The 13,395-nt window shown below is 36.8% G+C and overlaps 1 long non-coding RNA gene across 1 annotated transcript; it reads left to right on the forward strand.

Annotated features, from left to right (window-relative positions):
• The first annotated feature begins 8,733 nt into the window (after window positions 1-8,733).
• Window positions 8,734-12,860, forward strand: LOC147652951 (uncharacterized). The gene is made up of 2 exons (XR_015286992.1): window positions 8,734-8,927; window positions 12,098-12,860. It is a non-coding gene; the product is annotated as an uncharacterized LOC147652951 (long non-coding RNA).
• The last annotated feature ends 535 nt before the right edge of the window (window positions 12,861-13,395 follow it).

The raw sequence follows: 13,395 nt of genomic DNA on the forward strand, positions 1-13,395 counted from the left end.
TGGCTGGAAAAATGCTCTTCCAGTCATCACAGTTCTGCTATTATCTGTTGGCAAGAGCACACAGCCAGAAACTCACCTGGCAACCCAGGAAAGCTCCCTCTTACCTCCATGTGTGGATGCAGTGAAATCCTGCTGACATCAGGTATCTGCCTGAGGTGTGATCACCTGGAGTGATTTACAGACAAGTATGCTCCAGGAGGAACATTTTAGCCTCCTATCCAGATATATCCTGATTTCCCCTTTAGCAATTAAACACAGATAAACCTATTATTCTTCACATAATTTCCAAGCACTAAGGGAAGTATGTGATCTTTACTCTTGCTAGATTTTATTAGAGTAGGTGCTCCTGCAAAACATGCCATTTGCTTCTTTTTAATTAAATAATTAAACTAGCAGGGAAAAAAATGCTTAATGTGGTAGCTACTGCAGAAACTGTTCTATCACCCTGCTACTCAGATTTCACATTTTAAAAATCTTGACGTGTCTGTAAATCAATGAGCTATTTTTGTTTGTTTACCTGATCATAAGCTGGTGAAACTGAATATATTTATAAATGCTGATATCTCCTGTATTAGGAACAGCAAATTCAGTACAAAGAACACCTGAGCCCTCTGAATTTTGTCAGATATTTATGTCATTTAATTATCTAAGTTTTCAGATTATTTCACCTTAGTTTCAGTTTCTTAATGAAAAACAGTCATTTCTCCTTGCTGTTTTGATTTAGTATTGTACTGAATTTCAGACTCATTTATTTGTAAGATAAAGTCCCTTTTCTGTTACATCCCCTCTCAACTCTTCAGAGAATTTTTTCCAAAGGTTATGCCAATTCTGCTGTCTATATAACTGAAGAATTTAGCAACTGATGAACCTGAACTAAGACATCAAGTTGTTGATTCTGTATGTTTTGTCCATGGACATGCAGTGCATATTTTGATCAAAACTATGCAGAATTAAACATAGGTTTGTGCAACAATTACTTCATCATATGTTATTCTTTTCTTTAGATATAAGTGTAAGGAAAATTAAAAGAAAAGTTATTCCTGGGAAATCAGCACAATTTATATATTCTGACTTTATTTTCAAGAAATAAATGGGTGGTTTTGGACAATTTTATCTGAGTAGCCTACTGTTCATTCTGGTGAAGATTTAAGTCTGGGAGAATGGCAAACTGAACAGCTTCCCCTTGGCACAGCCAAACTATTTGAGTTACTCAGTGGAGCAGGAAGGTGCTGGTTTGCTTCAGCTGCTGGTGGAAGATCACTTGGATAAAAAGCAGGGTGTGTAGCTGGTGCAGAGACTCCCTGTCAGTTTGGAGTGAAATCCCTGTCTCAGTACAGCTTAAAGACATTTTGGAAGAAGAGCCTGTCAGCTCCTTTTAAAGATCTGGTTTCTAGGATTAGCTTTTTTGTTTTGTTGGAGGCACACGTACGCGTACTCTCCTCAAACACTGACACGCACACACTGAAGCACGCACATATGTTCATGTGGCAGAACTTCCTAAAGACAATGTTGAACTGCAGCACATCTGAGTGCAATGATTTGTATGAGGGAAATTTCATCTCTTGATCTGGGTTAACTCCCTGCCCAAAGCATTAGTTTTATTATTTCTTTAACAGCCTGGGCTAGCTCCGAGCCCTGTGTCCCACAAGCTTTGAGGCTTTCTTTATCTCACCTTAGTTTCTTTCCATGATAAGGGGAATGTGCCAGCATCCAGCTATAGCATGTTGTAAGCAGTTCTCAATTCCTCCTTCTGCAAGGTTCTTGCAGCTGACAGCTTCTCTACATCCTGCTTTGAACTCTATTCCAGCCAGCCTACGCTGCACCCAGCATGACATAAGATATTGCAGCAGTCCTCTTGCTTCTCTACTGTAAAAATTCTTCACCTTCTCTGTTTCTGAGAGTTTGCCCTTGCTCTGACTCCTGCCTTCTCATAGTACAATGTCACAGCCTGCCAATAATGGTGTGCCAGGAAAGGGGAGCACATCTGCTTTCACATCCTGGCTAGGTCAGCACAAAGAGAATTGATTTAATAAAATTTATTTTTGGAGATTCGACCTTTCCTGATCCAATATAATCAAATCAACTAGTGAAATAGTCCCTAAACTGGCTATTTTTCCTTTGATGCTTGAAACCATAACACAACTTAGTTCTCAGTTCTTCCTGATACGGATTAAAAACGTTAACTAAACTAACTAAAAACATCTAAGGCACTTTGGAATTGAATTATTATTATCTCTAACTGGTTAAAAAAGTCCAGCTGGATTTTGAAGCTGGTAAGACTTAACAAGTCTATAGTCAGGAGCAAGACTCAATATTTGAGTCTTGGGTGAAACAGATTTCACCCAAGCAGTCTTTTATTTCCATCAACAGAGTTAGACCAAGTCCTAATACTCTAGAAAATGCTACCCTTTGTACAGTAATAAAGTCTTGATTTTTTTTTTTTTTTTTATATGGAATTTATATCAGCTGAGTAAGAGGCAGCTGGGGTTTATACGGTAATACGAGTTAGAATTCGTTGCTGCAGGTAGGCAAATGAACACAATAAATTATAAAGCCAAATAAAATTGTCAAGATGCATTTTTGAAAACTCAGTGATTTTTCAAAAAAGTTTTCTGTAACTTTTACAGTGATTAGATGTGATCAGTACGCAAAAAACAACTGGCAGATAATAAAGGTACTAACTGTGAGTGCCTGGGAAGCTACACAAATTAACAATAAATTTGTGTTCACTGAATAGGAAAGAAATACAGACTGTCCTGAGGGGAGGACGAAGTCTTGCTGCACATTACAAAGCTGCAGGTTAGGGACAGTATTCCAAAAGTTAGAGGAGGAAGCTTGCTGAAGCACTAGTAAAGACAAACCATGGAAAACCACTGGCACATTCATTTTAGCTAGTTTTTATTTTGATTATTTATTAGTTTGAGTGATCACATTGAGTCGGAAGACACACAGTGCCACTGTTAATTTTTTTCTCCTGCACCTCTGCTCTTACACCTTCTCCTTGAGCTTTGAGTCATGTTCACCTGCAAAGGCTCTAAGATGAGGTAAGCAGGGAGTGTTCATGAAACTGGTGTTCAGGTACAAGAAAACATCAAAATTCAAAGGAAGCATCCTCTGCTGCCTGTATTCTGCCTGCATGGCAGGATGGGGTTGTGTTACTGAAGTGCAGCCCAGCTTTGCATGCAGCAGTGTCACGGGATTTAACTTGAAATGAAACCATTTCATAGCACACAAGTTAATCTGATAGAGTACAAAGATTTCTGCCACTACATTAGTTTTGTAAGTTAATGACTTACTGCAACTCCATTCACCTGATACCCTGTACCTTGACTGTTCATAGCAGTGAGATCAGCGTCGTCTCTCAGAATACAGCTCCAGGATAGTGAAGACTCATGTAAAATTTCTTAGGAACTGTTTTCCACTGAGCTCTCACAGAGGGGCTGTGTAATCCAGTGACTAACGGGGGTTTTGACACAGTCCTTCTTGCAGACATTCCTAATTACTTACCAAAAATCTTTAATTCTTCACTGAAGCAGTTAATGATTTCTGAAAATGTGATACTCGATCACGTGGCCTTGCTGCATCTCTTCCCATTGACTGTGTGACCAATCCCTCACCAAACAATTTTCAGAGGCAGAAACAATTTGGCAGTGGAACTGCTTCCATGGAGCAATGTTGCTTTGGGTATATTTTTGAGGATGAATTTTGAAGTGCATCCATTCCTTTGGATGAAAGATTTCTGCCAGTGAGGTGTAAGATGGCATTAAGGTGGCCTCCAAGAAAGTAAGAATATAGATAGCTGAAATGGGTAGGATATATTGTGTATGGAAAAGCAAGCTATATAACAAAGTGACCTAGGCCTAAGGTGTTTATTCTAGGGCCCACAGACAAGTGATTGTTTACTTCATGTGTATTTCCCTGTTGGTTTATACACATATGTTGCATACATATAGAATCATTAAAATAGCCCTTCATGATTAATAAAGGGAAAAGGATCATAGGAAAATTCATATAACACAGACCACAGTTTTTCTAGTTATTTCTAGGAACTTAAATATATTCCTTAAATTCAGATCTTCATTGATGCAGTCTGTTTTTCTAGTCAGTAGAAAACACCTGAGAAAGATTTGGCCCATAAAAGGGTCAAATGATCTTCTGGAGAAACTTGATCCACTTTTCACTGAAAATGTCTTATTCTGTCAATTATATAAGAAGTCCAGAGCAACTATGCTCTTGGAAACTTCAATGAAATACTTAAAATTTGTCAGAGTAAAATGGCCCCAGGAAAATGGTTCCAAAAACTTCAAATGCACCAGGCTGTGTTGTAATTCAGTTAACAGACTTTCAAATTAGTCAGGAAATGTGATCAAAGCATCACATTAAGGCACTATTAAGAGAAATACACTTTGATCATGACTAATGAGGTGAAAAAGCAGAAAAAAAAAAAAAAAGTAAAAGATTCTGTGGAATAAAAAGATAATTAAATGTAAGAAGAATCTGCCTCCATACTGTCTTATTGACAGGGCAGAGGTTAATATCAGTGCATATTTATGCAGACATTATTATCTAATTCTCTAATCAGTTCTTTTCATGAGAGCTGAGGCTACTTGTGCTGAGAGTAAAAAGGATTAAACATAAAAATATAAGGTTATAAATGGCTGTGTCTAAGGTATTTTTTCCATACCATTTCAGGACTCAAGTATGAATTCTAAATTCCAGTACTTGGAAAAATTAGTGAGGCTGTGCTGATGTATGGAAAGACTAGAACTAACCAAATATTGACTAGATTTATTAAGCTTTGTATATCTCTTTTTTTTGAGATCAAGTGAAAGATCCATTTATTGACAGAAAACCAGATAAACATGAGTTAGTTGTTCTCTACTAAAATAAAGGATATTTTTAATTTTTGGATTTATCATTCTTTTGCCAGATTGATAAGGAATCTGAGATTGGCGTGGTTTGTACTGCAGAAAAGTATAGCCATGCTACTGCACATGAAGGAGGCCTCTATGCTCCATGCTCTGCTGATCTAGCACAATAAATATGTGTGATAGTAAAGTTAGATTTAAAAGTAATTTAAATACTGTGAATTTATCATCATTTATCTTAAGCTTTTATTGATCTAAAAAAGGCTACACTATCAAAAAAGGAAAAATAAAATTTCCTATGAATAATGTGAATCAATAGTTCTGATTTATTGTCACAACTGTTGTAGTATGGAAAAATAATAAATGTAACACAAACAGTATTCAGGGTCTTAGATGAAATTTCAACCAAGCTGCAGCACCTGGTGGGGATACACGTTTTTGTTAACAATGAAGCAAACTTTATACCCTGTTTCCCTACCATCAGCTACACCTAGCAGCAACAAGGTTGTATAAAAAATATATTATCGAATAGCATATAATTATGTTGCATAAATGTGCTGTGCTATCTTGAGTAGGTGTGGTATAATACACCTAAGTATAGTGGGATAAAGTATGAATATATTATTATCCTATGAGTAAATTATATAGTTATATAGTACAGATATTATTACATGAGAATAATAAAATTTTATTATAACATGCACTATAAAAGCCAGATTCACTAAGGTTTATGTCATTTTTTAGTAATATGCATATGGTAATCTAAAATACTTTGTGGAGTCTATAACCTGAATATGATACACTGATCACTTCTTTATTGAATTAGTACATTTATATTTTTATAATCCAAAGATCTGAGTAAGAACTATGCCTTTTATATTGTACCCACTAAAGCTAGGGAAATTATCCATTTTGTTATGTAGTTAGAAATCAATTTATACCACCTATGAATATCATCCATGGCATTATGCTTTTCTGTCTTTTCTCACTGATGAATGATGTGCCTTATATTGAAATAAAAGATAACAAAACCAAACGTGATTGTAAGCGTGGTAAATGGAGATGCTTTTAAAGTATGGAGCAGAATTACCCTGTAGAACATATTGCCAAAATGGAAGAGTTGACAGCTAGATAGTCCTGTAGGTAACTAGGGAATCAATAGTGCCCCTCCCAGTATTGAGAATTAGGAGAGGCACATCACATCTGCTTTCCTCCTCTCCTGCACCTCAGAAAGAAAGGGTGATAAAACCAGTCTGGTGGTGCTTTCTGGCTTTTGTTAACAAAGAGGTTCTTCAGGCTGGAGGCATTATCCTTATATTAGTATTTACTCTCTTTGAAGGGTCTCTGTGTGAACAGTTGCTCTCACTTTCAACTAGATACTGGAATCTTTCTGAAATCTCAGACTAAAAAGTCTATCTTCTTAATTGCAACTGTATTACAGGAGTTATATTAGCTTCTCATCACTGCTCAGTGTTCTCTTTGGTTACCCTTTGGTAGTACACTGTTCTCATCCTTTTACATGGGCTCCAGCAGCTAAAATGTACACCTTTAATCTTGAAACTGTCTCTGTTTTAAGCTGCTTTGATTATCAAATGGAAAAGAAAGATTATTTACTGAAACACTGGGTTTTTTGGTAAGGTGGTAAATAAAACATCGAAATTACTGAATTAATTGACTAAAGCAGCAGCTGGGTCCTGTGCCAAGTTATCAATGAATTCCTCACTTCTGATTAAAATGTGTTGTGGAGCAGATTTTTTTAAAAGCAAACAAGTAAAAAAAACAATTGATATTTGTTTATAATGCTGATCAACATGTCTAATAACTGTTTGTAGCATTTCCATGAGCAATTTTGTTTTTCAGGATTTCTAAATTAATAAATTTCTCTTTGGCTACATAGTTTATGATTGACAGATGGTGGCTCTGCAATGTATTTTGGAACAAATGCATCTGACAGACTGTAGGTGGGTAGTATATTGAGCTGGCCAATCTCAGCATTCTGTCCACATGTAAATAGCACTGTTTATAAGGTCATTATTTTGTGTCTGTCCTGTCACTGAAAATACAATTAAATACTCTGAGTACAGAAATTTCTTTGAAAAAGAAAGACTTCAGATAAACTGTGTCCACTTGCCTGACCAAGCGTGGAGCTAACAGAAACATGTTGATTTAGATAACTGAGGACGTGACCACTACTGCATGTATCAGGAGTCACATAAAGATATAAAGAAACTCTACTGCATTTGTAAAGATTGAGCATTTTGTCTTCCCCATACAGAACAAATGGGATGTTCCATTGGTTTTATCAATCAGCTTCAGAAAAATGGTATCCTGTGGCTAGACTCTGCAAGATGCTCTCATAACAGGAATAAATAACCTGGATTTTTATTACAAGAGCACCAACAGGCTATCAGAAAGTAAAAAATGTTCTGTAGAGCATTTAAATCTTGGGAAGAAAATGTTATCTCAAGTTCTTCTTCTGATCAGGAGCCAAAATCAAGACATTCTTTCACATACCCCAACAGAAGGCTTCATTGTACTCAAAGATGAGTAAAGTTTTAGAAAAAACAGGGACAGATTTTAAAGTGATTCTAATTTTTACTAATTTGATTTCTTAGATACAAACGATAAAAATGTGCATATTTGCTGATAGTTCTCATCCTAATGAAGCTACAGTCTATCTGTCTGTAACAGGGTTGTCAGCCTCATAAGATCCAAACGCTCCATCAGTCCTTTCAGCTGCCCCATCTAAGCAATGCATGCTGTAAGAGGAAGAGGACAGGTTCTGTAAGAACCTGGGTGAAATAAGGGCTGCCAGAACGTGATCTGGAGATGGAGCTGAGCCAGTTGGTGTTGAATGCAATGATCAGATGAGTTCTAAGCTACTGATGATGGTTTTGGTCTTGGCTTCTTCCAAAAGCCCTGGCTTTCCTGATATGCTGAGAGGTCACGAAAGGTGCAGTTATGAATAGAATCTTTGTGAGGATAAGAAGGAGAAGTGCTGTTTGAAAGCTGGAAATAGGAAATGGCTGTTAAAAGGAATGTGGTCACCAAGATACAATGGGAAAAAATGTGGCAAGTGGATAAAGAGAATGTCCAGGCAGGAACTGTGCGTAATGCAGAAGAGCCAGTTGTAAGATCTGTGTGTTCCATGTTGGGAAAGTGCTAAAAGCTGCTGGCAGAAGGGCAAAATGCAAGAGAAACAAACATTTTCTAGCACTTAGAGCAAACTGGGAAACAAAATTAGGAAGGGGTCTGAATACTTCTGAATCAGTAGGTGGAGAAAATGAAGAAAGCATAGAAGAGAAGGATAACAGATTTTCCCCTTCATTAAAGTTAATTTTGAAAGCGGACAGGGTTACAGAAAAAATGCAGGGTAACAGAAAATGCTTAACAGCAAAGGAGGAAATACAGAAAAATTTAAGTCAGGAATTGGCAAGAAAAATGGGCCCCTGAATTTCTAGAGACCCCTTCAATGGGTAATTTAACTACAGAAAGAACATGGGAGATGTGCTTTGTAATTAACAGGCATGAGGTAGCATTGGCTGTCATAGGTGAAAACTTATGGGAGACTTTAAAGTAAGGTGTGACCTGGAATCAGTTTTACTGTTGCAGGTGGGAGAATGGATTGTGAAAGAATAGAGATAGCCTGCAGGCAGTCTCACCCCTGATAAGCTGCAGCTGTGTAAGACAGGTGACCAGCACTGAAGGAAAAAGAAGCATGGAATGTTGATGTGCATTGACCAGTTACAAAGGGGTAAAAGGGCACACAGGTGTTATGCATGTGAGAAGGGTGTAAAAGGTTGTACTGGGGAGTAATGAAATGGTGATGCTTGAAACCACTCTTGTCTTGTGTGTCCTCTGTCAGGTGGGTACGTTAATAGATGACTCTTATTAAACTCTGTCCCTGGTAAGCTCATGTGTGAGATGAACTCTGGGAGACAGAGGCCAAATAAAGGAGCAGCTGAGGGGCTGAGAACCATCTGGCAAAGAAGGAAGGAAGAAAGAAAGAAATGTGTTGTATTGCAGGAGCTGGCCTGTATCTGAAAAAGACTTTAAGAGGTATGTGTACAATAGCTAGCAAGAGTCTCTGTGGGTTGTGAAGTCTCAAGCAACCTATTTGTGCTACATCAATACTGATCCTGAGAGATGAAACCAGGCAGTAAATGGCTTGTGGGTAACTGGAGGATAATGAAAATCTCTAGACATTTTGCATATAGTCTGTCTGGAACTCATCATATACCATGCTGTTCTGAGGTATACTACTGCCATATGGTATTCTGAAAGATGTGGCTGCCATCCACAATGACACAATTGAAAAATGTTCCCATTTGATGTTGTTTGCAGTGAACCATGTCCCAGCGTGCATCTCTGCAACTGGAGCACAATCTAACAGCAATAAGCAATGGCTACACCATGATGATGATTAATATCTATGTTTAAACTTTTTTTCATTCCAGATAAAAGCTTGTGATTCACTTCTCCTCTTCTACAGTTAGATAAAGGCTATAATGTAATTTACTGAGTTTGTCAAGTTCACTATGTACATAAAGAAATTGGTATGGTTCTTCCTTCTTTCAGTCAAATACAAAATACTGAGGAAATATGACTGAAAACAGTTACATGAATGGCAAAAATATGTTTCACAATTGCTTAGTTTTTCTGATTTTAAAGATTTAGCTTTTTCTAAAAAGCACTGAAGCTTTAGTGGATTAAATAATCTGTGGCAGATATCTCTTGAATTTTGACTTAACTACCTGCAATAACCCCAGCATTCATTTGAAAGAGTCCTTGTGATGTAGCTGCAAAATACTATGGTTGATCCTTTCCTTTGGAGGTGTATTGAATAGAAACTTATGCCTGGAGAACAAGGAGGGCACAGCTTGTTTTTGTATTGATCTTAACACTGAAATTACCATGGCAGTTCTCCAGGACAGGTAGATAGGTGTGACTTGCTATGTTTACAGATATCTGAGCTTAGTTCTTGAGATGTCTCTGTAAAGAGTATCATGGATGTATCCATCTCAGTGAATTGGTATTATGCAAATATTAAGTAACTTCAGTCATATTTTTTGTCTCTAAATATCATGATGTTAGGAAGAGAAAAATATTTATTGAGGCACTGAATAAGAAAGCTTTTATTTGAACATTGTTTGTCTGCAATTTGATAAAGCTATGAAAGGGAGAAAAAAATATTTGTGTATCACTGTCACATATGTAGACAATGAAGGGGAATGAAACCAGGGTTAGAGATGATATCTGCAAAAGGATGGGTGAGTAGAAATCAGAAGGATGAGATTGGGACTAATTGCAAGCTCAATGATTAAGCTTTTTAAGCACAAATGGGGCAGGGACACACTTTCAGAAAAGCAAACTACAATGTTATAACTGTACATGGGGGAAGGAGACTGTTCTTGTCAGGACACTGACATATTTTAATTCCTTTTTTTCCCTTAAAGCAAAGTCATAATGTCTTTAGATAGTTATGCAAAGAAAGACTGATAGTTTCATATTTGTTTTAGCAGTGTGTTTCTGATGTGTTTGTGAAGAGCTTAATAGACAACAATAGGGGAACTGAATTGTTTGCGAGATTTTATTAATAATATGCTTCATGTTGAGCAGGAGAGAGAGAATGCAAAGGTTTGGAAGCATGTGGGAAGTTATAAAGGTTCACTTTTTGGTAAAGAAAAAAGATATTAAAATCTGTAGCTAAAATGAATGGCTTTTCAGAGCCAGATCTTTAGGAGAGATCTAGTGGTAGTTACACAGACATTAAAGGAAAAAGCTGACATTTCCCTCAAGTGTAGAGGATGACCACTGGTATTTTGGGAGTGGTAATTATCCTGAGTTCTGCTGGATGAAAGTGCTGTGGAATAACCTCTTCTAATGAGTTGAAGGTATCCATTTTACTTGATTACTTCTTTTATCTAATTTTATGCCTTGTTTAGAAGTCTGCCCCTTCCCTGGTGTACCTCACTATATCCAATATCTATCTAATATTTAATTTGTACTACTGTACCTTGACATCTATGCTGTCATCAGTGAGTGAATAAATAGCTGGAATTTGGAGTAAGGTCAGTTATTTATTCTGATCAAATGAGTTGTGTGAGCTCCATGCTCATTGTAGCTCTTTGAATCCCAGACCACATGTAAGCTCTTCTGTGACTGCCAATCTGCAGACTCAGCCTGGGATATGGCAATTATGCCATGATTTTCTTTCCTTTCTCTGTTTCTTTATCAGCTGGCACAGAGTCTGCAAGGCAAGCTGATCTTATGATCCATGCTTGTGGATAACTAGAAAAATATCTCTGAAATGTGTTTCAAGAAATTGCTCTGTATGAGAGAACTTGCCCTCAACTTACCCTTCTTTGACCATAATGGCTTCAAAAAATGGTTGTTTAAAATGGTTGAGAAAAATGGTTGTTTAAAATGTCAAATTAAAAAAAAATCACTGCACATAAAAGGTTTTTTTTTTTGTGTACAAAAGTGCTACTTCAGACAGTTCAGTTCAAAATCAGTTTGAATACTAAGGAATTCAAGGAAGATTATCTAGAACAGAAGGACTTGACACTTTAAATTTAGTACTCAGTAGACAACTTCTAAAGTAAATCAACTTGACAGGCTTCTTAAAAAAAGAAAATAACTAATTCTTGCATATGATTTAGAATATTTTCTTTTAGAAAACAGTATTTCTACTAGAAAACAAATAGTTGTGAGAGATAACAGCTGGTATGGGAATTGGTAACATTCTCATCTCAAGTTACAGATGCTGGCTAATGACTCCTTGTGTAATGTGTGAATAAGTATACCTAAAGGGTCATAAACCTCAGGAAATTCCGCAAATATTCAATTCTGAAAGGGGAAATAATATCTGTTTTTCCACAAAAGCTGTTTTGCTGTTCCTCAACGTTAGGAAAAGTTCTATTGTGGGTTAAACTACTTGAATATTTTATTCCTGCTTCTGATCCTGCCAGTTGACTGAAGCTCACCACAGTCTCTCAAAAAGGCTTTGAGGTCAGGTCACTTAAATCTTTATATATGAATTTAACCGTTGGATTCAATAAACAAATGTTAAGGACAAGGTTGTGCTGATCATCAGAACAATCAATGATGCAAATAATTAGGTAGTAGTGCAACTATACTACTTGTTTATCTAAGTACAAGGAAAGTTTGCTTGTTACTCACCTATTGTAATTGAATTAATGACCCATGTGGTGTTTTTATTGTTACAGAATGTATCCAGATGTGAAAACCTCTACTTTTCTTTACACCCTTTGGGAAGTATTGGAATAAGTATTGGAAAGGACTTAATGCTCTTGACAGTTACATTAACAATCAGTTGTTCACTGAAGTGGACTGTGGAAAGATTTCATTAATTCTATGCTGTTTTGAACCAGCCCTGAGACTTTTCTTTTGCAGACCTCTCAAACTGGGAGGCAAGCAAGGCATTTGATCTACTGGTACCAACATACTAACATGAATGTCTGAAGGAAATGCCTCCAGCATCACACAATTAAACATTTAGCTTTGATGATCATCTTCTGCCATTGTGGCAGCTCAGCTACCTAGTCCCTCAGGTGACAGAGAAGACACCCTGTATCTAAACTGACATGCTTAGGAAGTGCTCAAGTGCTTTCTGTGCTTTATTTCTCTTTGATCATGGATATCCTTTCCTTAGACATCTTACTCAGATTGTGAACTGAGCAAGAAATCTTAGTGCCAAACTTGACACCAATGCATGACCCTAGACACTGCGAAAGGCTAATTACTTGTGAGAATTATCCCAAGTGCCTTGTACAGTAATCAAACAGGAATTCTGTGCTAATACTGTAAATGGAGCAAAGGTCTCTTGAGTCTAACTGCAAGAATTTTTCTGTTGATAGAGGGAACATTCTGCACTTGAACATATAACCGATGGCTTTATGATGGTTTTCACTTAATCAAAACCAATCTGTCTTTGGAGTTTTTTAATAATAAAGGTCAAAAGCTTTTCATGTGCTTTCTGTCATTATTTCAGTCTCTAACAGAATTTGTTACTGGGTATGTGTCTCTTACAGAATTAAATATGCACCACAAATTATATTTGACAGTTCTTTGTATATTTCTGAATAAAACAGCAAATTGGAGACATGATACAAGAGTAGTACAGGGCAAACCTAAACAAAAAGGCTGCTTGAAAAAGACAAATTAGACAGAGAGAAAGGGAAGACAGACAAATGCCCTAAAAATATACTCTTAACTCCATTACTTAAATGTTTTTATGTAATTACAGGATCTACTGTACGTGTGTTTTTAGACATCATCAGCCGAAGTGGATGGCAGGTACTGAAAATATTGCAAATTAGACGTGAGGCCCTGTTATCTTTCCTTGTGATGTCTGAATGTGTTGACAGAAGTCTAAATTACAGTCTCTGTTTCAAGGTTGCTAAATTTGAAACATCATACCAGTTTGTAAATCTGAAATTGCAGTGACCCAAAGTATCAGTACCTGTCTTCTTACTCTGTTTCAATTACTTTTTCTTGCATATTT

The sequence above is a fragment of the Cyanistes caeruleus genome, chromosome 5 (genome assembly GCF_971803275.1).
Source record: "Cyanistes caeruleus chromosome 5, bCyaCae1.hap1.1, whole genome shotgun sequence".
NCBI lineage: Eukaryota > Metazoa > Chordata > Aves > Passeriformes > Paridae > Cyanistes > Cyanistes caeruleus.